Here is a 26,232-nt window from a genome sequence, read left to right on the forward strand (position 1 = left end):
AATTTATTTTTCCACACAGTTTCCAGTCACATTGAGACACTTGTTGTAGCGTTTGACGAGCTTTGAAATTCCACAATCATAGAATTCGGCCAACCTACGACGCTGATTTTCAACTCTTCATCATCGTCAAAGCACTTCGAGCCAAGCCACGTTTTCATGTGCATGAAGAGATAGTAATCGCTAGGTACCAAATCTGGGCTATAGGGAGGGCGATCCAGTACTTCCCAGTTGAACTCTTGTAGTTTGGTCGTAGTACGACGCGCTGTATGCGGCCGGGTGTTGTCTTACAGGAAAATCACCCCAGAACTCAACATTTGTTGTGACGTTTGTTTTAAATTGCGCTTTTCAAGTTTGTTAGTGTGTTACAGTAACGCTCAGCGTTAATTGTGGCATTCCTCTCCAAGAACTCCACTAGCAAAATTCCTTTTCTGTCCCAGAAGACAGTTGCCACAAGTTTCCTCGTGGAAAGTGTTTGACGACACTTTGTGGAATTTTTCGGGGAGTGAGTATGGCCCCACTGCATTGATTGAAGCTTTGTTTCTGCATTCACATACCGCACCCAAGTCTCATATCCTGTCACAATCTGATCGAGAAAAGCATCACCTTCTCTTTCGTAATGCTCAAGAAAGGACAGTGCTCCTCCCATCCGCTGAGCCTTTTGTTCCTCAGAAAGGAGTTTAGGCACCCATCTGGCAGAAAGTTTCCAGTAGCCCAAATCTTCGGTAATCACTTTGTACACAAGAGTACGACTAATCTGTGGAAAATCCTCACTAAGCTCTGACATGGTAAACCTGCGGTTTGCTCTAACCTTTTCGTCAACCAAACGAATGAGATCTGCATTCATGATACTCGATCGACCACTTCTCTCTTCATCATGGACATTGGTTTGCCCATTTTTGAACATACGGCACCATCCAATTTTTAACAGTCTCCCGACTTCCGCATTTCTCTTCTCTTCGAACCTTTTCCTACCTTATTTTTGCATAATGTAAAAATTAATTGAAACATTTAATATTTACGAGGTTGAAGGTGATTTATATGATGGATTCTGTTGTTCCAGAGATGCACTGGAATGTGCAGCTAAGCTTATACAAAGAGTGTTTTCTGTTATGAACAGTAAGTGAACAGATATATACATACATTCATATATATAAGGTCTCGCATCCACATTGAATAATCAAGACTACTATTTTTTGTTAGTAGTCAACATGTAGATACCTATTAATTTTGAGAAAAATTCGTTCCAGCACCGGGAGTCGAACCCAGGACCTCTCAACTCTGCGTGCTGAGTGCTCTTTCCAACTGAGCTATGCCGGGACACGATCCACGGTGCCAGCCGAACTCTCCTCATTATATCATCAATGGCCTACTACCTGCATTTTAGACATATACCGGTAAGTCTATATGCAGGAGCACATATTTAAATGACTTTATGGCCAATTTTAACAAGCTCTTTTTAATATTGTTAACATTGATATATACCTATCTCACATATGAAGTCTCGCAATCCTCAGATGTTCGAAAAAGGAGCGCGACACTTTAATCAAATCAGAACTGCAAATCACAGTCAATTTCAACTACTCATGTAGGAAATTTTTACAATTTGTTTGAAATTATTACACTAAGTAAAATATCTCAAAATACTTTAATTTAAGCCTAACTGCCAAAATGTAGAATAAAATTATTTTTAGTACCGGTACCGCTAATTGAATAGAAATGATCGGGACGAAATTGAAATACAAACTGCTGAGCCATTTATACCCGAACCCACGCTTTCAGAAGTCGAAATTGCGATAGAAAATCTGAAAAAGTACAAGTCTCCAGGTATCGATCAAATTCCAGCAGAATTAATACAAGAGGGTGGAAGTGCATTATCTAGCGAAATTTATAAACTTGTACTTGCTATTTGGGAAAAGGAAATTGTACCAGAACAATGGAAGGAGTCCATAATTGTACCTATTTTTAAAAAGTGGGACAAAACCAACTGTGGTAACTTTCGAGGAATATCACTTTTGTTGACGTCGTACAAAATTTTATCCAATATTCTTTTGAGGAGATTAACTCCATACGTAGATGAAATTATTGGGGATCATCAGTGCGGTTTTCGGCGTAATAGATCGACTATTGATCAGATTTTTTATATTCGACAGATAATGGAGAAAAAATGGGAATATAAGGGTACAGTACATCAGTTATTCATAGATTTCAAAAAGGCATATGACTCGGTTAAGAGGGAAGTATTATATGATATTCTTATTGAATTTGGTATTCCCAAGAAACTAGTTCGATTAATTAAAACGTGTCTCAGTGAAACATACAGCAGAGTCTGTATAGGTCAGTTTCTATCTGATGCTTTTCCAATTCACTGCGGGCTAAAACAGGGAGATGCACTATCACCTTTACTTTTTAACTTCGCTCTATAATATGCCATTAGGAAAGTTCAGGATAACAGGCAGGGTTTGGAATTGAACGGGTTACATCAGCTTCTTGTCTATGCGGATGACGTGAATATGTTAGGAGAAAATACACAAACGATTAGGGAAAACACGGAAATTTTACTTGAAGCAAGTAAGGTGATCAGTTTGGAAGTAAATCCCGAAAAGACAAAGTATATGATTATGTTTGAAGTATCTAGTGTATGTAAGCCTAATGCTCCTCTCAAGAATGTTGTTGAGGATATGATGAAATTGAGTTCAGATTTTTCTAAGAGCGATCATGTAGTTATAGTGGGTGGGCCAGGTAATAGTATTGATAACGATTGTAACTATTCTACTGAGAAAGATGTCAACAACACAATTGAGATGAGCAGCCATACCAATGTGGGATTTCTCAGTCTTTTCAGCAGGTACGACAAGCCATATCTTCACAGGAGGGTGCAGAGTGTGAATATGCAGCTTGAGCGGGCTCTGATGAGACCTGGGGCATCACACATTGGTTTGATAGATGTAAGCCCTATAAGAAGGTATGAATATACGTCACATGGTCTGCATCTGAATGGTAGAGGCAAGGAGCACCTTTCGGTTCTTATTGCTAATAGCATCAGAGGCAGCCATGTTAAAAAGCAGAGTTGTAATATTCCTGTGTTAGTTAATGCTAGGGCTTCTCCTTTTTTAGGTTAAACCTCCCACCAGTAAGGTGTTTGAAACAAGTTCAACTAAATTGTAAATGCTCTGATGTTTCTAGTAATGAACACAGTAACTTCACTATTTTTCATTAAAATATTAGGGGATTAAAACAAAAAACTGATGAATTGATCACTTCTTTAGCAACTCAAAAGCATAAACCTCAGATATTATGTATAACTGAACATCATATGAAGCAACAGGAAATACTACAACTGTCTTTACATGGATATGTATTAGGTTCTCATTTCTGTAGACATGTCTTCCAAAAAGGCGGTGCCTGTATTTTTATCAGAGAGGATCTATTATTTAGTAAAATTGATATATCTGATTTTTGCCTTGAACAAGATATTGAAATCTGTGGAATACAAATTGGTTATGAGATATCAAATTTAATTATCTTATGTGTTTATAGGGCGCCAATGGGAGATTATAAGAAATTTACAACTAACTTAGATTCATTATTGAAAAGACTTTATAAACCACATACCGAATTTGTAATCTGTGGTGACATAAACATAGATTATCTATCAGAAAGCTCACGTAAAAGAAAATTAAACTCACTTCTTGAAACTTATAATCTTAGTCACACAGTAAGTTTTCCAACCAGAACACAAGCTGGAAGTAGTACTGCCATTGATAATATATTTATAGATAAAAGTAGATTGAATTCCTATTCAACAGTACCATTAGTCAATGGCCTGTTTGATCACGATGCACAAATTCTAAGTGTTTTCAATTTGAGTGAAAAATTCCAAAGTGTTAATCTAAAAATAAAAAAAAAGGATTATAAATGCTGAATCTCTTCATCATTTAAATGCATGTCTACAAAATGAATCTTGGGAAAATGTATATAGTACCGATACCATTGATATTAATACTAAATTTAATGCATTTTTCACTACATTTCCGAATTATTTCAATGAATGTTTTCCAGTCAAGGTGGTGAAAAAATGTAAAAGTAAAAACATGTGGATAACTCAGGGAATTAAAATATCATGTGCTAGAAAAAGGAATCTATATTTAATGAGTAGGAATAGTGATGATCCTCATGTTCTTAATTACTACAAGAATTACTGTAAAACTTTGACAAAAGTTATAAAAGATGCAAAGAAAATGTATCTGAATGAACAAATACAAAATTCAGACAATAAGATTAAAACTATTTGGGATATTATTAAAAATGAAACTAATCGATATTCAAAGAGTGAAAATATTACTTGCATTAAAATCAATGATAGTAAAATAGATAACCCAAAATCAATTGCAAATCATTTTAACGACTTCTATATAAATATTATTCAGAACTTAAACATTCAAGATTGTGCAGAAGATGCTGCACTTGGTTACCTAACTGATGCATTTAACACTGAGTTTTTAGGTCTCAAATTTATTCCCACTACCGCAGCGAAATCATGCATGTGATAAAACAACTAAAAACAAAATATTCTTCTGGATATGATGAAATTTCAAGTAAAGTTCTGAAAGCTTGTTCTGAAATATTATCCCATCCGTTAAGCTATCTATGCAATTTGTCAATGCAATGTGGTATTTTTCCAGAAAGACTCAAATATTCAATAGTAAAACCAATATACAAAAAGGGAGATAAATGTACTATTGCTAATTACAGACCCATATCATTATTAACAACATTTTCAAAAGTGTTTGAGAAAGTTATGTATAATAGATTATATCATTACCTGGAGTCCAACAATATATTAGTTTTAGAACAGTTTGGATTTAGAAAACAAAAATCGACAGAGAATGCTGCTTTTAGTTTGGTGGATGAAATACTAAATTCATTAAATTCGAAACTACATGTAGGTGGGATTTTTTGTGACTTGGCTAAAGCATTTGATTGTGTAAACCATAGTATATTAGTAAAAAAATTGAAGTTTTATGGTATTAAAGATGAGATGTTGGGTTGGTTTACATCGTACTTATCAAATAGAAAACAAAAAGTAGAAGAAAATGTACCAAATAGTCATAAAGTTACTTATTCAGAATTTAGAAATATTAAACATGGTGTTCCGCAGGGGTCAATTTTAGGTCCATTGTTGTTTCTAGTTTATATTAATGATTTAGCCTTGACCATAAACAATTCATCCCATGTAATTTTATTTGCAGATGATACAAGTGTAATTATTTCAAGTAAACAATACAATCATTTTATAAACACTTGTAATACAGTGCTGAATCTAATGAATGAATGGTTCCATGCAAATAAACTAGCACTTAATGTTGATAAAACCAGTGCAGTCAAATTTAATACACACAATAGTGCTCAGGTTTCCTACAGTATTCGATTAAATGGAACTCATCTCAAAGAATCTATAAGCACAAAGTTTCTTGGTTTAGAATTGGATAATCACTTGAACTGGAAAACGCATATAGAATGTAGTACTCGTAAATTGAGCTCTGCCTGTTATGCATTAAGATCCTTATCTACTATTGGTGATATAAACTTACTTAAAATGTCATACTTTGCATATTTTCACTCTGTAATGAAATATGGATTAATATTCTGGAGTAACTCGTCTGAAGCTAGACACGTTTTTGTTTTACAAAAGAAAGCTATAAGAATAATGGCCGGTGTGCATAAAAGGACCTCATGTAAAAATATTTTCCGAAACTTAGAAATCTTGACTTTACCTTGTGAATACATTCTTTCCCTAATGATGCTGTATATTAAGAACCAAGATAAATTCAGTACTAATCAAGACATTCATCATTTTAATACAAGACATAAATCAGATCTTCATCTACCCTCTGTTAGTCTAAGCTGTTTTAAAAAAGGAGTTCGCTATTCATGTATAACAGTCTTCAATGCACTGCCTAATTATCTTAAAGATTTGAAGAACAACGAGAAAAGGTTCAGAAAAGAATTAACCAAATTTCTACATACTCATACCTTCTACACAATTGATGAATTGTTTATGCTTGTGAATTGAATTATTCTACTTAAATGACATGTACAATTTTATATAGCTCAACTAAAATATGTTTTTATATTGACTTAATCTGTTTACTATGTATTGTATTTTTTGTTTAGCATAACTGATGAATTGTATGTACTGTAAATTGAATAGTATACTGTATAGGTCAACTGATGAATTGTTTAAGCTTATAAATTGAATTAATCTAATTCATATGAATTGTATAGCTTAACGAAAATAAGTTTGTAAATTCAACTAATTTGATTGTATATGTTTGTATAGTTTGGCTGATGAATTGTATATGTTCTTAAAATGATTACTAGTCTGTGTAGCTCTACTGATGAATTGTATATAGACCTACTGTAAATTGAATGGTAATATGTATAGCTCAACTGATGAATTGTTTATGATTATAAATTGAATTAATCTACTTGATATTAATTGCACAAATTTGTATAGCTTAATGAAAGTATGCTACTTTGTATTGTATATATTTGTATAGTCTTGGCCGATGAATTGTAAATGCTTTAAACTGAATAGTAATCTATATAGCTCTACTGATAAATTGTTTGTGTTTGTAATTTGAAGTAGTTTGTATGATATGTATTATCAATTTCTGTATATCACAACTGGTTGAATTGTTTATGCCTTAAATTTAATTAAACTGTTTTGTATTATAATATAGCTCAACTTATGAATGATCGTTTGCGTTTGTAAATTTAATAATCTGATTGGCTATGTATTGTATACTTTTAGTAGAGCCATCGATGTAGCTCAGTCGGCAGACTCACTGGGCTGCTGATCCGGAGCTGTGTTCGGGCTTGGGTTGGATCCCCCTTTGGACTTTGGTTTCTTCGGAGGTTTTCCCCAGCCGTGGGACTGAAGCCAGATGGTCTATGGCGAGTCCTTGGCATCAAACCCTTTGATTTGATTACCTGGTTGGGTTTTTCCGAGGTTTCCCCCACCGAAAAGGCAAATGCCAGGTAATATTTTGGTGAATCCTCGGACCTCATCTCATCTCACTACATCTCGCCAAAATGTAAAAAAATTGTACAAAATTGTAAAAATTGTAGAAAATTACTAAATTGTAAAACTATAAAAATTTGTAAAAATTGTAATTGTAATATTGTAAAATGTTGACATGTTCCACATTTTAAAGCTTCATTGCTCGTGTAAGATCTATGGAATAAAATAAATGAATGAATGAATGTCTCGTGACCAGAATATTGTACGAAATGGAAATATAAAAATTGGAGATTTATCCTTCGAAGAGGTGGAAAAATTCAAATATCTTGGAGGAACAGTAACAAATATAAATGACATTCGGGAGGAAATTAAACGCAGAATAAATATGGGAAATGCGTGTTATTATTCGGTTGAGAAGTTCTTATCATCCAGTCTGCTGTCCAAAAATCTGAAAGTTAGAATTTATAAAACACTTATATTACCGATTCTTCTGTATGGCTGTGAAACTTGGACTCTCACTCTGAGAGAGGAACATAGGTTAAGGGTGTTTGAGAATAAGTTGCTTAGGAAAATATTTGGGGCTAAACGGGATGAAGTTACAGGAGAATGGAGAAAGTTACACAACACAGAACTGCAAGCATTGTATTCTTCACCTGACATAATTAGGAACATTAAATCCAGACGTTTGAGATGGGCAGGGCATGTAGCACGTATGGGCGAATCCAGAAATGCATATAGAGTGTTAGTTGGGAGACCGGAGGGGAAAAAGACCTTTAGGGAGGCCGAGACGTAGATGGGAGGATAATATTAAAATGGATTTGAGGGAGGTGGCGTATGATGATAGAGACTGGATTAATCTTATGTGAGGCTTATGTGAGGGCGGCAATGAACCTTCGGGTTCCTTAAAAGCCATTTGTAAGTAAGTAAGTAAGTAAGTTAGTACCGCTAATTGAATTTATTAATTTTTCAATTTTTTATGTCAAATACTGTTGACCACTTAGTCGCCCGTATTTTCTTCAAAAATAGTTGGCAACCCTAGCACTAACACTATTTATACCCAAGTCTTCAACAGAAATCAGAGTGAAAAGTCCATGTGCTTGTGTAATACTCATACATGTTTTCAATCTATTAGGAATATTCACAATTTGTCATATCTTCAAATGATTCTTCGGACATTCTATAATATTCTGCGAATTTGTCTGGATGCTGTGCTAACTCTACCAATAAAACACTAAAGAACCATGATTTTCAACGTTTTGAATAAATGAATAAAAAACCTATGCCTTCATCTTCGCATTCTTATTATTGAAAATAGCAGAAGATCATCATCTGATGACTCCATACTGAATGACTCATTACATCAAATAACATGGCGTTATGTGTCACGCTCCATGTGCCATGCATCATGTTTCTTGCACCATCCGGTGTGTAACGTGCAGGGGCGAATCTAGCTACTTGGCACCTCTAGGCAGAGAAAAATATTTCTGCCCCTTATTTCGCCCTATATGCGTCATTTGGATCAATAATTGATTCCGCATTATTATTACTGTTTCTAATATCAGAAACGCCTGACTCAGATAAACCACACATTGCACTATTTTCGGTACCTACTGTTCGCCACATTATTACACTCTGATGTATCTGGACTCGAACTGGAACAAGCTGGCTATGTTTGTTTTTTAAATAACACATTTTTGCACTTTTTCCCACAATTTCCACTCTTTTACTGCCTTGTATTTTGCGAGTTTCCGGTATTGTTGTTTAGTCAACTGTCCAAAGACAGGTCTGGACCCCACAAGTAACACCATCAAGGCACCACTCATAAGGCAACTAGGCCAGGAGATAATGGGGTAGGGTGACCAGTTCCTTTCCCCCTCCATTGCATACAACGCTAACTAGCTACATATTACACTAATGAGATTTTAGATCAAGTTCTTCCTCTGATACATATCGTCAAATGAGATGTACTGTCTGGTAATAGATTTACATATCAGCCAGAGCCTCAATAAGAGGTGTTTCCGGTATTGAGAACCACTGAGATTTTTCCGACAGTCACTCATTATAATGAATATTCAAATATAAATCACCTAGGTACGGAAGAACTGCACTCTTTACCATTTCAAATTAAACTGAACTGCCAAGCGTCCAGCTGACTGGCCATAATGACTGACGGTATTTTCTTTTAATTTAAGTCTGAATGGGGATTACTGAGTGTTGATACTGGCTACTCATATGACAGAGTTAGCAGCATCTCTCATCAGTTCATCACAAAGCTTATATTGCGAGCAACGAGATTTGCTTTCCTAACATACCATAAGTTCTTTAATGTTATTATGTGAGACTCTCACAGTGAGAGGGCGTAACACTTTTTCTGTGCGTTTTCTGACCATTAGTTAATGGAGAAAATGGTGTTAAGAGATAGAGAGAAAGACTCTGCGCTACACTACTACATTTCCAGAAAACTTTAATTTTTCTCTCTGAGTAAAGAACATGTCTGCTTGTCATGTGGTTCTAAAAATGGGTATATTTCCTGCTTTTGTTATGTTTATTTAATTTGTGGGATAACGCAATAGTGTATTTGTGTATTACGCTGTGCTAAGTAGGCCTCCTTGAACTTATATTTTTGTAGTGAGTTATAGCGAGGCAATCCACACCACTCTGGCATCTGCCGAGTGCACAGGTAATGTGTCAGAAGTCTACAGATAGGTGTTCATATTTTCTACCAATATATAAAAGGTTAAGTAACACCATAAAACACTATTTTTTAAAATGAAGAAAGCCTGAAAATTCATATCCACATCTTGCCAATTGGACGTACTTGATGCTAGAAAAATTTGAGTTTTAATTGAGTGTAATCAGTGCAGTGCTTGACAAGGTCAGGAGAATTGAAGGAACTCTCTTAATATGGTAACAGGCATTGTGATGGATGAACATTACAGTACGATGTTGAGAACAATGTATATGGTAAACTGTAGAAAGAACTGTTTATAATAGCATGTTGGACTTTGCTGTGTGTTATGGATGAACATTGCTACATCTTTTAGCTAAAAATTTCCCGAAGATCTGGCATTCATCCTCTTCAAGTTGCCTTGCTGCAGATGCCATCAGAATTTCAAATATACCATATTGAGTCTCTATTCCTCGATTCTTCGCTTTTTAGACATGAAGGGTGGATATAAGGCGTATTGTCTTTATTATTGTTGTTCTTTCTGTTTCTTTTTTAGAAGCAATGGAAACCAGGAAAGTTCGAGGAGTCCACTCTGTATTATTCTATCTGTGGCATTTGAAGAGTCAACTTAAAAAAAAAAAAAACTTTTATTCATTTGGAACTGGATAATGCATACGGGTCATTCCATGGTTGCGTGTGTGACATCTTAACAGCAGATTCACTTACAGAAGACACTGTAAATTAAATGTTTTAAGAGCTAACATTTTTATTTTTATATATTATATTAACCATCAATTACTTAATTCAGTTATGAAGTTTTGAGTTGGTTAAGAAGAATACACTTAACAAAAATAAGATGTCAATCTTTGTTGCGTGTGTGACAAAATGATACAACTCCTTCTCAAGCAAGTGAAGATTTTATTACAATTCTGTTCTCTTGGATTATGAATATGATTGTAACTTGTTGGGGATATAAATAAAATGTATACTTTTGAGATGATATAATAGAAGTTGCTGAGGAACATTAACATTCCACGTAAATTCTAATTTGAAAATGTTGTGTGTGTGACCGTTGCGTGTGTGATACTTGAAGACATGTTAAGTTTACATATTTTTATCAGCAGCAATGTGACATAGATATTTTTTATTTACAAAGAAAGCAAAAAAATACCACTGCTATTGAAATTAATTAAAAAAAAAAGCGCATACAAATTTTAAAAATTTTTACAAACATTCATGCAGATTAAAACGCAAGCATAGTCACCTAAAGGCAAATTGACCCCTGTTATTAAGCAAATTAGGAGGTCTTCAGGATCACTGACAAGTCCTCCCAAGATTTGTTCTCATTTACTGGCAACACCCAACACTTCGTCATATTCGTCAATATTTCACAATAGCAAAGAAGACGTCTTGTTTCCTGTTAGACTTTCCTGTTGCAATTAAAGATACAAGTCCGAAGTCCCCTGGCTCAAGTTTGGTATTGTCCTTGTTGCATGGAGAGCTAGCTTCTTCTTCTTCTTCTTCTTCTTCAAGATGTAATAATTGGACTGTTGCTAATTCTTCTTGTTGAGAGCTTACAGAAACCTTCACCACACCTTCTTTAATAGGAGACACAAAGTAAACTTTATGCAGGCTTGGAATTGGCTGCACATTTTTCCAATGATTATCCAGGAATGATGATAATGAATTCACTTCTTCTGCAGATGTAAATAGTGTTGTTACACCTTTTACACTCTGTTTGGTACATCCCTTCACAAACTCTTCGTAGGCTTCAGCAATGGTCATCATCATAGTATGTTTCTGTACCACTTCTTTCTTGCTGGTTTGAACATTCTTTATGGTGACTTTGTCTTTTTTTACCTAGTTCAGTCCTGCTTATGTCATCACGGAGATAAAACTGCACCATGTTATCTTTTGTTTCATCATTCAATCTTTTACGGTATCTTCTTTTTTTAATTTTTGCAGCAGATTCAGTCTTTTTGCAAATTCCGGCAATTCCTCAAATATTAATTTCGATACCACTGCTTTCCTTTTCCTTAGGCTGTTTGGTAAACCTCTGTTCACTTTAGAAACTGCTTTCCCTAGTGATCTGTTGCTCCTATATGAACCCCTTGTTGAAGATGCATTACTTATCTCAGGTACTTAACTTTAGTTTTTCTCTGTGCCACCTCTGTCTTATTTTATCTTGCTTCCGCTTTAGCTTTAACTTTATTTTATCAGTTTGAAGAGCTTGTTTTTGTCTTTCCCAGTTTTTTCATGTTTTTGTTGCAGGTGTGACTTTTGATAATATGAGGCTAATGTCACACACGCAACGCAATTTTGAGTGCAAAATAGCCATGCTACAAAAAAGTTGTTATATGTTAAAATTTAGATCTTGTGGATAACCTCACTTTCAGAAAGTTTCACTTTGATAAGTTAATTACTTTCTTATGGGCATAAATAAAATCATGTTTTGTGTTGCGGGTGTGACATATGATCTTAATATTTTCATTTAGTTCCATGTACTTGAAAAACTCATCTGATTTGCTTCAAAATTGCACAGTAGATTGTGGAACATCTACACAGCAAGTTTCTCACGCAACAACAAATCAGAAGACAAGCAAAGATGATCAAAGCAGGAAACATATGAGGTGTATTTTTCCTTTTGTCAGCAGTACTATTAATACTAAAGTCAAATATGCATAGACATTAAATAATTCAATATTTTCATGAAATTAACTGTATATCTGGTATAAAGGTTCATCTACTCTAGAAATATGAATATTACAATTACTTTGAAATATTTTAATTTTTTAGCATTCAGGGTCCTTTGACATGGAATGACCCATACCATACAGCAGTGCCAAATATGCTCGCCATTGGGGCTCATGACAGGAAGAACTTGGCTCTGAGATCAAACTGCGCATGCACAGACTTCTCTTGTAGTGTCAGCGTGATCCTTATCTGGATTTATTTTCGCGTGTACATTCCTAATCAAATGAAGTTCCCTTTGTACTCCAGTTACACATCTTGTATATATACGAAGATTAGTTTAGGTTTTTATTAACCCATTAACGCCCAAATTATTTTTATTAAAAAAAACGAAAATAATATATCTATTTCATAAATTTAATCCATAAGATGCCAAGAATATAATTTGTTTATTCTGCCGTGCACCAAGTAGCTGAAAATCACCCGGTCTATAAATAGATCGCTGGGCACTTATGATATCTGCGTATTCATTTGCAATAAAGTAAATATATTTTTTGTGTATTTAATGTAGTATAACCAGAAACATTTACACCAATATAAATAAATTTATTTATGACATTTTAGTATTTAATGCAACAATACAATGCTGCAGCAATAATGAAACACATTTATTTTAGTAATGTCTGTCTTTACCGAGTGTGGTAAGGCTCAAAGCATTTTTGACAGAAGGTTTCATCACACTTCTTGCGGAATGTTACTGGTCTGCATTTACACCATTCCATCTGGCGGTGTTTCTGAGAGGGTCGTTTTGCCATGAAATGACCTCTACTATCTATCCTCATACCAAATTTCACTCATCGAGGTGATGGAATAGGGCACTCCATTCTCTTGCAGTTCGAAAACATCTAGAGATATTGAACAGTAAAGCATCGTCGGAATTCAAGTAGGTCCAGGGAGTCTCGTCCATGTATTTCTCTGTAGACAATCCAACCATTTACTATAGCCATATCCAGCATTCTGACAAAGAGATCTCAGTACCACTTTTTTCCATGAATTGAAGTGGCATATTTCCCTGCTAACCAATCATGATGGTCCACTCCACCCATGTACTTACCGTATTTCTTGAGATTTTTCCGGAGTTTTCTCTCAACCCAATAAAAGCAAATGCTGGGTAACTTTCGGTGCTGGACCCCGGACTCATTTCACTGGCATTATTATCTTCATCTCAAACAGACGCTAAATAACCTAAGATGTTGATAAAGTGTCATAAAATAACCTACTAAAAAAATATGACCTGTGGTTGCTGCACACTTATATTCTGTCTTATATTTCTGTCCCACCTGCTTGCAGAAGCCCCTATATCAAAGATTGATCCTACAGGTACACATCTGTTGTCATCCCACTTCATGAACAGAATTTCACTATTAGTGTCAAATGTATAATCGTAGGACTCTCGTACTGCATTATGTAATAATTTCGTATCCTGAAGAGTAAAGGCATCCATTCTGTTTTCTCTCACAGTTTCTGTAACCCGGAAACCAAGATCCTGAAGGTGGAGCAAAAGGTCTCTACTTATAAAAAAAATTATCAAATTATGTGTCATGAGCATGAGGATGTACAATGCAATCGAGCACATTCAGCACAACTCTGCTGCCTAAGACTAAGTCGTGCCTATTACTGACGTCATTTCAGCTGTGTCCTTACCAGAGATTTTTTACACAGGGAATAGAAAACCTCAATGTGATGTTGGCCACAGAAGAAATTAGTCAAAAGTGATACCATCTGACATAATATCACGAAACAAAATGAAGCAATATGTCGTAAAAAAGTAAATTCTTGGTGCTACAGCCCATGAAGGGCCAAGACCGACCAGCCGGCTACTGACCTCACGTCCACGAAGCAGAGGTGGACGATCATCCAATCAGAATAGAAGTATCGTGTGGTTAGCACGATGTTCCTCCCAGCCGTTATAGCTGGTTTGAGAAACCGGATTTTTGCTACCTATCGTAGCTCTCTAAATGCATCACGATGCTGAGTGGGCACTGGTCCCATACACTGGCCGAAATTTCATGACAAAATTTCTTCCCCCATAAGGACTCGAACCACGTTCATTCCGTAACACGAGTCCTAGACAGGATGCCTTAGACCATGATGCCACAGCACAGGACAGCAATATATCGTACCATCACAATATTGAATTTTTTTCTGTTTACTGTTATAATATGTTGGTGAAAATAGGATGCATGGTTTTCTTTATTGGTCGAAAAGTATTATTGCATATTTTATAGACCTCTGTACTTAGAAGAAAGAAGGAATATATCCATTGTTCAAAAATGTATACACTGCAGACGTACACCGTATCACATTTATTTCCAATTTAGGGCATACAATAACACATTCTGGGGATCGAATAGGTGCTAATCATCTTTCAGATGCTAATCTACTTGCAATAGCACAGTACTACTGCCGACAGTCACTTGCTGATATCAACCGTTGTGGTACAGAATGCAATGACACACCTTTCTCCACTGTTATTTTCACGTGATATCATAAGTGCCCAGCGGTCTATTTATAGACCGCAGCAGTTTCAGTTCATATTGCTCCAATCATTTTACATAAATTTGTGTTTTTCTTTTGCGATGCAATAGTAATAACCTTGACACTACTAAATCACAAATCAATAACAATATCGACACATTATAATACGGAAAATTAATTATATTCCTTACACAGTGCGACATCATTTTATACCTAAATAATTCGAACTAAGATACCTTAATGAATTCTTATTTTTGAAGGAGGATAAAATGTTGGCAAGTTTAGTTAACATCTTACATGATATATTTATGATGATCATTAATATTGAATCAGTGGGGCGCCAATAAAAAAATCTAATGTACTCGAGTGTGCAAGGGTCTATAAATAGACCATTGGGCGTTAATGGGTTCACCAAGTCCGCGCATGCGTAGTTTGATCTCACAGTCAAGTTCTTTCTGTCGTGAGCTGCATGTGTCATTAGTGACCAGGCCATACTAAGCCATGTGAAATAAAAGAGAATCGAAATGTTGCTAGTAAAATTGGTGATGATATTCTTTAATACTAAATCCCTGCACTTTTAAATGCAAGATCTATGGAGTATAATGACGACTTTTTTAATACACTAAAAGAAGATATCATAACACTTTAACACGGCGAAATTAATGAGAAATATGATGTGGTCCAGGGAATATCGTTCAAATCAACAGTGTGTGTAATTGACATTCATACATTATCTCCTAGTCAAACCCCATCCAACCTTATCACTGCCAAAGTGTGTAATTAACACTAATGTACTTATCTCCTTATCTAAACTTGTTGCTAAAGTCTATTTTATATCATGGAGTGCAGTTTGGTGGCTCCTTTGAACACCCCCTTACAGATTTATGACTTTCTACACAAACACCTCTGACCAGCCCATCGTCCCAACATTGCACAGTTGCCACAATCTTGGCGACCTTCGAAATGAGAGGATTAGTGGCCGTCATCCTCATCTGGACACCACGTGTTTTGAAAAAAAAAACAACATAATATCACGAGCCGACTGCTCAATGAATACTACAGAATACACTCTCAATTATACTTTCATGCTAACTGATGGGATTCTTGGAATTCAGAAAATCTTTGCAACTCTGCCTCCACGTGGATTTGATAGGATCCTGTCAATTCTTCTGAACGAGGGTTGTGATGGTTACTAAGAGGCAAAGACAAGATTTTCGTCACACTAAGAACACATTTATGACAACCAATTAGTAGGGGGCAGTAGAAGGACTATCAGCAAAGTCCTTTCTATGAAACTGCACTCCATGGAGTGAAGCTATCTCTCAGTAATGTTGAGAATGAGGGAGCGAACGAGCAAAAAATAAATTTCTTCTGGTAATGACGTCAATGTTGGCAACATTGTGTACTTGATTATCATTGCAATGCCATGTTGAAAGCTGCGGTACCTAATTCTCCAGTTTAGTGATTTATTTTTTTCTGTTGTACTTTAAAATTATTCAATCAGTCATCTGAGAAACTACACATGTTCTTGTCTGCTAGTTTTGAGGAAAGTGTATAAAACTGTCAGCTATATATGATTTGCAATATTTTTTACTAATCTTAAGAAACTTACCTTGTAATATGAAGGCGCAATGGGGCCCGAAATTTCCAGTGCATGTGTGATTTCTCAAATAAAATATTAGTAGCAAAAAAATCGGTATATTTTGCTTTAAGTACAATACAGTGTTGTTAAATTTCATACATATGTCATGATGGAATTATATATTTTAAATTTTCCTCTATACTGCAAAAATGAAAGACAAAATTCTATACTTTTTGTAGCTACAAACATTCATATATTATTAAAGCTCTTCAGATGCTGTAAAAGATTTTGATTTCATCCTCATTGGGAAAATACTATGTAACTTTTTCACATCATCTCCAACACAACATTATATTTTACATTAGCATATGAATAATTTTGCAACCAGCATACAGTACATGTGCTTACTTTTGTCATTATCTCAGTGAATGTACGCATGTTACTTTAATTTACATTATGTTATCTCAAAACCCGAAATCCATCAAAACCAGTTTCAAATAGGCCTAGTAAAGACTAGTTTAAGCAAACAAAGGGATAAACAAAAAGCATATATGTAAAGCGAGTTTTCGTAAGGTCTAGCCCAGCTCTAGGCACAACAGGGAAGTGAAACGGAACTCTGAAACCCCCACCCATGCCTTTTTCGCTTACACTGCCTTATAAACAAACACACAGTAGGCACTATGCATCAGTGATGGATTGCAGGTAACCAGCGAGAGCTGAAAGTTTGTAAAAACTATGATGCCTGCCTTATACAATCTGTCACTGAGCAATGGTTTTCTTCCTGTCTACTCGTCTCAGCCGGGGAAGGTGGAGTGGGGAGTTAAGGGGAAATCTGCAATGACTCGATTGAGTTACTAGTGCCCAGGCCTGGTCTAGCCTAAACAAACCAAACCGAACCTGTCACTGATTCTAGACCTTACGAAAACTCGCTTTTTATCTATCTACATTTGTTTAAGCAGGTCTGCCAAGTTAGCTCTGTGGCAGCATGTCTGCCTCCAGACTAGCCGGTGGGTTCGATTCCCAGTGGAATCAGAGATTTTCATGTAAAATTTGTGGAGGTGCAGAACTTCTAACCATTAAATTCTGCACCAATATGCTTGGGTTAAATCCCAAATCTCTCTGCAGTGGATATGAAGAGATGGCATATGTCACTGTTGATAGTGATTAGACCATTGGATGAGGACGTTAAGCCTGGTGGCCCCCTTGTTGCTATTCGACAGGAGTAGGCTATGTGCCGGCACCACATTTCCCCTTCTCCCTTCCTCTTCATTATCATCCTCACCCATTCCCTACACTACACTTACACGAACACTTACACATACACTCACCCTAGTACACGACATAACTCTTCACATGATACACATCATGTACAGCGTGGTCTGCCGAAGTGGTGTACAATTGAAAATGGATCATAGTCCTGCCATCTATCCGAAATATGCGGAATCTGAATCACGCAAGTAAGTGAAGTGAGTAGGCATTAGATACACGCACACATTTAAGCTAATTTTTACTAGATGAAACTGGTTTTGACTGATTTCGGATTTTAACAGTATTACCGGTAACATATACATTTTCAAATTAACGTACACATACAGCCTACATAGGATAGATTTATCTCTAATAAATATGGTTTCTTTGCAGGTAGATGAATGAAAGTTATTTAGAATCATATATTCATTTCCTACTGCCTCTAACTTTTTGCTTTCATTGCCAGACTCTTTCAACCTTCCCTTCTTAATGACTGGTTCAGGAATTTGAAACAATATATTATACGCAACTACCTAGTTATACTAGCTAAGCTATAACACCAAATACAGCAGACCAGCTGTTACAATATGTTGAAGGAGGGCAATGCACATGAAAATCATTGCTACTTGACACATTTGTAAGGAAACTGGCGTGGTTAACTGGGTTGTGACGTCATTGAAGCCATTTGATGCTCATACATCACTTCTACTTGAGATACGCTACTAGTTAGACGTGTGCAAGTGGTTCTATATTTTTGTGTAATAGTTTGTAGTAGAGAAGTGTCTAGATTCAGTGACAGTGTTTCAGTGTTTTTATTAAGCCTTTTTTTTTTCACACTTTCATATTATTTATTCTTTGTTCGATAATCTAGAGCCCCTTCGGGGGTCTCTTACTACTCATACATGGAAAACATTCCGGAAATCATGGAGGAAGCTCTGCCCATTACATCATTTCCGATTGAGCAACAATCACTGACCAGTACCAAGCCCCTTTCATCACTTAGATCTAACGAAAACCAGGATAGGTCTGATATAATGAAACCTCAGTTATCTTATCAATATATATTTTCAGATTCTGGACCCTTCTTTGTCACTATTAGAAGCAAGACTGCAAACATCAATAAGATGCATCCGATGAAGTTCGGTAAATGGCTATACACTAATAATTATGAAGTTTTGCAAATTTTCAAGTCAGGATTTAATCAACTTGAAATACATTTCACTTCAGCCGACCAGGCTAACAAATTCCTTGATTCTGATTTCGACGAGCTGTTCAGATGAAGTCATTCATACCCAAATACAATATCATGGTGCATGGGATCATTGGTGGAGTTGACCCAGACATTTCAATCACGAATATTATAACCAATATTTCGGTATCTGAAGGACTTACAGTCACAAATGCCTACCGCCTGAATTATAAATCCACAGACGAGAATGGAAAAACGATTTACAAACCTTCCTCTAAAGTTAAACTTATATTTCGATCACAGAAACTCCCTCAATACGTGGTCTTATATTATCAGAGACGTGTAGTGCATGTATATAAGGAGCAAATTATACAATGCAATAATTGTGGATGATTAAATCACAAATCCAAGTTTTGTCGCAACGCTATTCGTTGCATGAAATGCGGAGGCCCTCATACCACAGCTGAATGTCAATCAGAGAAACCTTGTTGTGTAAATTGCAAACAGGCCCATTATAGTACGGAGTTGGATAAATGCCCGAATTATAACCTAGAAAAAAATATTGCCGATACCATACAAAGCCTCCTAGTATCCAAATATCAGGCGAAACAAATATTTAAAGGGCACACTACTTATGCCACTATCCTTAGAACGAATAATAACACTCAGGGTAGCCCAGCAGCTAACTTTCCGCCCCTTCAGACATCAGCACCAATCTCACCAAATAGTAAACCATTATCTCACAACCCGTGCAATGCTAACAGTACCCTGAACCACCATACATCTGACAAGAGAGGGAAACGAAAACTGCCTCACAATACTACAGGCTACAATGTTGCTGAATATGAACGGGCACTCAAAGACAACTCTGATCATCCAAGATCTAAAAATCTAACATAGGCATCAGGAGTGGTAAATATGAGACAAAATCAAAACTTTAATGTTTTTAAACAGAAAGCTAACAGTTAAAATTTTGGTAAATTATTAAAATGATGGTAAACTGCATGTTGAATTCAATTTTATAAATAATATTGCTTCAATTTATATATTTTTTCATCAATAAAATAAAAAGTGTGTCTTTTTTTACCCACCAAATGGGGTAAAAAGAAGACAGTTGGGGGTAAATAAAAGACAGTATTCAATCTCCATACCTAAGAGAGCTACAGGAATGGGAGTGCAAAAATAAGACACAGCAGTTTTTTTAAGTATTAGGCTATGCTGAACAAACTTTTAATTTTCATTAAAAAAAAAAATACATTTTTATAAGAAATAAACAAACCCATGAGGCATTTTAGACGCTGATTTATGTTTATCTTAGTTTAATTCAGATAGTATTAAACAAAAATGATTGAAAAACATTCCAGACAACCTGCACATATTAGGCCTACTTTTCACACACATCAACTGGCTGTGCGAAGCAATATTGCATACGTTGTCCAGTGCAAGACATAAATGGTACTGGAAGTATGCCTATAATATCATTTTTGTGAATTAGTGACACATCTGCTTCATTCAACTTGAAAAGAGTCTTATTTCCAGATATCATATTCATACACATTACATCATACTCATCAGTTACAGGATATGTTTTCTGCACAACACAAACATATTTATAAATAACTTAAAATTTACTCTGTCACATGTTAAAAGTGTTAAAATTGTTAAAAAGGTATTTACCTTCGACAGACGGCCCGTTTCGACACTATGTGTCGTCGTCTTCAGTGTCTCTTGAACCACTGGTGATCTTGGCTCTGCGATGTGCAGTTGTCGATGGTAGGGGTGGGGATGTGTTGCTCCTATGGTGGGGGTTGGCTGTCTGTATGCTATGACGTACTATGATGTCAAACAATGTGTGCGTATTGAACTGTAGTTGTGTGTTAAGTATATATTGTGAGTGTGCTATTGTATTCTTATATATTTCGTACTGTTCTAGGATGTTTAACTGTGAACTTTTTGGTGTGATGTGTAAAATTTCCATATCTGTTTCTATATTATTGTAGTCATGATTATTGTCGATAATGTGATCTGCATAATTTGATGTAATGTAAGGTTTGGTTATAGCTTTAATATGTTCGTTGTATCTTGTATGAAAGGATCTTCCTGTCTGTCCTATGTAAAAATGTGGGCAACCATTGCATTTTAATTTGTAAACTCCAGTTGAATTATATATATTTGAATGTTTAGTGTGGTTATTTAAGTATTTCTATGTTGTATTATTTGTTTTGTATGCAATTTTGTACTTTAGTTTTCTGAATGAAGTTGCAATTTTGTGGGTATTGGTATTGTGATATGTTAATGTTATGTATTTATTCTCGCGTGCTGTTTGTGTTGGTTTGTTCTGTTTTTGTTTTGCCTTTTTTATTAGTGTGTCTATTATGTTAGGGTTGTATCCATTGTCTTGTGCTATATATTTTACCCCCACCCCCACCATCGACAACTGCACATCGCAGAGCCAAGATCACCAGTGGTTCAAGAGACACTGAAGACGACCCCACATAGCATCTAAACGGGCCGTCTGTCAAAGATAAATACCTTTTTAACAATTTTAACACTTTTAACGTGTGACAGAGTAAATTTTATGTTTTTAACAAAGTGTTAACGAGAACTTTAATCAATCTATAAATAACTGTGTTTCTTTTACCGCCTTTAAACTGAACTAACACATAATCTCCAATCTTCACTTCATTTGGCTCAGTCACCTCACATATTTCTGCAGGTTCATCTTCTAAGAGATCAATGTCCTGTAAACTATCACCACTTTCCAGCCATTCTTCATCCTCAGAAATTTCAGGATCTTTTGGTATGTTTCTCTTCTGCTTTCCTAACTTAGTTTTTCTGTTTCCTACAGGTTTAGGTCTACCATTTTTCAGTTTGCCACACTTGTTCTTTATCAAAGTCATATACTCTTCTGACGTAACAACTTCACTATGTTGTTCTATCATCCTTCTTGTTTCAGGAATGGGAGTAGTCTTTTTAACTTTTTGTAACAGCAAATCTGCAAAAGTGACACTGCTCTTTCCACAGTTTTGCTCAGGAGAACTGATAGGTTCAGGCCCAACTGATGTATTTGAAGGTCCTGGAAGAGGCTGTGACTTGCTAATGAGTGATGCAATTGTGGTAGGAGGCCTATTTGATATATTCGAAGGCCCTGCAAGAGACTCTTTTCCAACAGGAGATATCATTATGGTAAGATTTCTAGGCTCTGATGCATTTAAAGGTCCTGCAATAGGCTCTGACTCTCTAACAGGTAATGGAGTTGTGGTAGGACTAACTACCTCATTTGTATGGCCTGTTTGTGTAGTCATTGCATAATATTTTTCTAATTTACCAGGATCTAAACGATGTTTCGGGTATTTCTCTCTGTTACAAGGAAATATCCCTGTTGAATTAAACCCTGCTTGGATAGTTTTTTGTGAAATGCTTTCCTCCCATATTCCACACAACAAATCACCATTTCAGATCGAGATATTTTCCTCATATTAAGGCGCTGCCACTCATGTAGTCTTTCATTCCACATATCCTTCAGAGGTTTGAAGCATGCTTTGTCCAGTGGCTGAATGGTTTCTGTTGTGTGTGGAGGAAGCTTTAATATGGTAATATGTTGCTCTCTAGCTTTTTCTAGAGTTGTCAGGTCCAAATGTGATAAATGTCCATCAAATATTAATAGCAAAGGCCTTTCTTTAACCAGACTATAGAATTTTGTAAACCAATCTTGAAAAATGACTGAAGTCATATACCCTTTGTCAGAACTTGCATAAAAAGTTCCTTTTATGTCATGTTTTCCCTTCCAAGTTGTCCACAAGTGCTGATCAGTAAAAATTATTAATGGAGGAAGCACTTTTCCATCTGCTGAACAACAAGCAAGAATGCTAGCGTTGTCTTTGCCGGATCCTTGTACATTCCGATGTGCCTTCTGACCTTTACCAGCAACACATTTCAATCTTACAGGATCACTGCAAATGTAAGTCTCATCCAAATTATAAATATGAGATGGCTTACCCCCAATGCCTAATGAAGCAGTGACTTCTTCTAATCTATCATAAAATTGATATATGATAAATGGATCGGCAGTGGTTGTTCTTCTGTTCATCTCTAATTTCTCCAAATTTCTAATGCTTAAGTTATGTCTTCGTAAGAAATTAGTCATCCAATCCTTTCCTTGCCTTCCTGTGTTGCTATTAAAAGGTGTTGCTACTACATTTTTTATTTCCTTTGTGGTTAAAGCAAATCCCCACTGAGCCATATCCCTTAAATGCGAAGCCAGCTTTCCTTCAGCCTCTAAACTTATTGCTGTCGTTCTTCCACGTTTCTGCAACACCTGTCCAGAAATACGCCTACTTAATAATGATTTATCTAAATTGTATTTTTTTTATGTTTCTCAGTGAATCTTTCTTTTCTTTCCACTCTCTCACAGCACTCTGTACATCATCTTCATTGATTTTATTCTTTTTCGCATAAGACCTAGGCATTTTTATATGTTAGACCTAGGCAGTACACAACGCTAGTCAACCTGCAACAAATGATGCAGCCAAAATAGCAATGGTTCCAAAAGCACCAATAACAATATCACTGCGAATAATTGCACATGCTCTTACCTGACTGTCTTCTTTTTCCCCCTCTTCAATATTTTCTTTTGAAACTGAATTTCAAATCTTCAAACAACACCATTTCTCTATCAACTCTGCACAAACTAACCAGAAAGTACTATGACTGCTATAAAGCCTGGTAACAGTTCAGCCAACCATGTAGATACAAAATAACTAGGAAAGCTTGGAGGGAAAATTTGAATTTGTTCTACGAAAATTAGTATGCATGAATTTCCCCCCACCCCCAAATTCATTAAATATTTTTTTACATTCTTTATCTTGTAAAGGATGTTTCTATACTTACTGAAGAGTGATGTAAATTAAATAGATATTTTTGTCTACTAAAATATACGCATAATAAACTTGTTTTACCTCACTTTCTCTGTGTCTCATATTTACCCCTCCTGACCCCTATGTAACTAATCCCACATCACCTAAGCCTTCTCAATCTACTTCTAGGACAACTGCATACCACAGCAAAGAGATAGAACACAATTCACAGGAATTGTCAACTACTCAAAAAGAGGTTCAATCTCAAAAACGAGTCTCTACTAAGCTAAATAAAACTCCCTTCATTGCCTTTATTAATAACTTTATACAGGAAGCACCTGACTATACCAGACCCCTGTTGGAAGATTTGAAAACTACTTTTGCGTGGATCGACTCCAAATCCTATATTGGAACGCCAGAAGTCTAAACAATAAGATTCATGACATATCATACTTGGTATCCAAAAAATTTTATCATATAATCATTATTACAGAGACTTGGTTTCAAAATTATCGACAACAGAACATTAAATCCTACCATTTAATCTCCGCCAACCAGGACGGTACTGGAGGTGGTGTCTTAATGTATATCCACAAGTCTGTTCACCTTACAAAGAAATATGAAATGTTTAATATTAATAATAAAATACAAATCATCTCTATCACAGTCAACAATATTAGTATCATGGGTGTATACTGCAAACCCAGGGAGAATATATCATTACACCAACGGAATCATATTTTAACAAACGTTTCTACTCTTTCCATACTAATATGTGGCGATTTTAATATAGCCAACTTTCATATGCATAGACGATGGCAGCAAATCCATCATCCTCTCATAGAATTTTCTATATTACATGATTGGCAACTTGCATCTGAACATATTTTAACTAGAAAAGGAAGATGGGGTCAGGATGATTCTCAACCAGACTTAATTCGGTCATCCAAAGACTTACTACAGCATATTAATATTAATAAAATTTTGGATACTATGAATAGTGATCACTATCTGCTTGATATAGATTTATACTTAAACCAAGCCATTTTCCTCAATCAATCTAATCCAGCACAACCCAGACATATTAATAGTAACAGGGTGGATGAGATAATGTCTAAACTACAGAGTTTTCAGGATACAATAAAGGATTTTGACGACATACATAACTTGTTAATAGAAGAATGCCGGAAATTTCCTCTCTCTAAACAATCTGCTAGAAATAAAACTCCTCCAAAACCACCTTGGTGGAATGAAGCCTGCAACAGAGCAGTCGCCAAACGACGACTGGCTTATAAGAAATACAGGTTAACCCCCAATTTTTCCAATTAGGGGCTAGGAACCAAGAAGCCCTCACTAAGAAGGTGCTCTGTTATTACAAACGTCTCGGATGGAAAAAGTATACTGCATCAATTACATCACAAACTCCAACTAAGTTTACAACCATATGGAAGAAATTAAACTGGTATAAGACAGGCAAGCAAACTAACTTCACCCCGATTTTTATTGATCATGAACTTCAAGATACTTTCTTACAAGATCATTCTCCGGATACGGTTAAAGCTCCTCCACCTATTTTTGAAATTCCTAGCACTACAGACGATCATCAGCTTTTAAAACCTATTACCTCACAAGAGATCTCGCACGTCTTGGCTTCTCGAAGAAACACTGCACCTGGTCTGGACAATATCCCATACCTATTACTCAAGAAGCTTCCATTCAAGTATTTATCGCCCCTAGCACCTAGATTCAATCAGATTCTCACAACTGGAGAAGTCCCGGATACCTGGAAGTTATTTTATATTCAACCTATAATTAAACCCCTCAAGAAAGGAACAACAGTTACTGATTACAGACCTATAGTTTTGTCCAATACACTTCGCAAACTATTTGAAAAAATCCTTACTGACAGAATTACTTTCAATTTAGAAAGATTTCATTTATGGCCCTGCAATCAATATGGCTTCCGAAAGGGATATAGCACATCATATAATATTTATCTACTAGTAGTTGATGCATACCTAGCACTTTAATCTAACAAGGTAATGTTCACTCTACTCCTAGACATATCAAAGGCATATGACTCTGTTCAATTGCACCTACTTTTGGATCAACTACCTGCATACGATATTCCACCACCTCTTATCAAATGTATTTATAATCTTATGAGTAACAGATTGGTCTCCTTGGCACCTAAATATAACAACCACCATCAAAGCTATTCATCACTGGGAATTCCACAAGAGTCTTCAATCAGTCCCTTACTTTACACATTATATGTTGGAACTTTGAATTTACCAAACAACACTTCAATACAGGTCCTTCAATATGCAGATGATATTGTTTTATATATGTCATACAATTATAAACACATATCAGAAGGAACACGACTATTTGAAAACCAGTACAACCAGATTATTAACTATCTCCTTGCGAAAT

The 26,232-nt window shown here is 35.7% G+C and overlaps 1 protein-coding gene and 1 long non-coding RNA gene across 7 annotated transcripts in view; one reads left to right on the forward strand and one right to left on the reverse strand.

The window, feature by feature from the left end:
* The window catches only part of LOC138715449 (uncharacterized protein CG3556-like), a 125,930-nt gene that overhangs the window by 75,223 nt on the left and 24,475 nt on the right, over positions 1-26,232 (reverse strand). The gene's annotated exons all lie outside the window — the stretch shown is intronic.
* On the forward strand, positions 332-11,384 carry LOC138715451 (uncharacterized). The gene is made up of 3 exons (XR_011336351.1): positions 332-1,394; positions 2,834-2,962; positions 10,249-11,384. It is a non-coding gene; the product is annotated as an uncharacterized lncRNA (long non-coding RNA).

Source organism: Periplaneta americana, chromosome 15 (genome assembly GCF_040183065.1).
Source record: "Periplaneta americana isolate PAMFEO1 chromosome 15, P.americana_PAMFEO1_priV1, whole genome shotgun sequence".
In the NCBI taxonomy this organism is placed as follows: Eukaryota; Metazoa; Arthropoda; class Insecta; order Blattodea; family Blattidae; genus Periplaneta; species Periplaneta americana.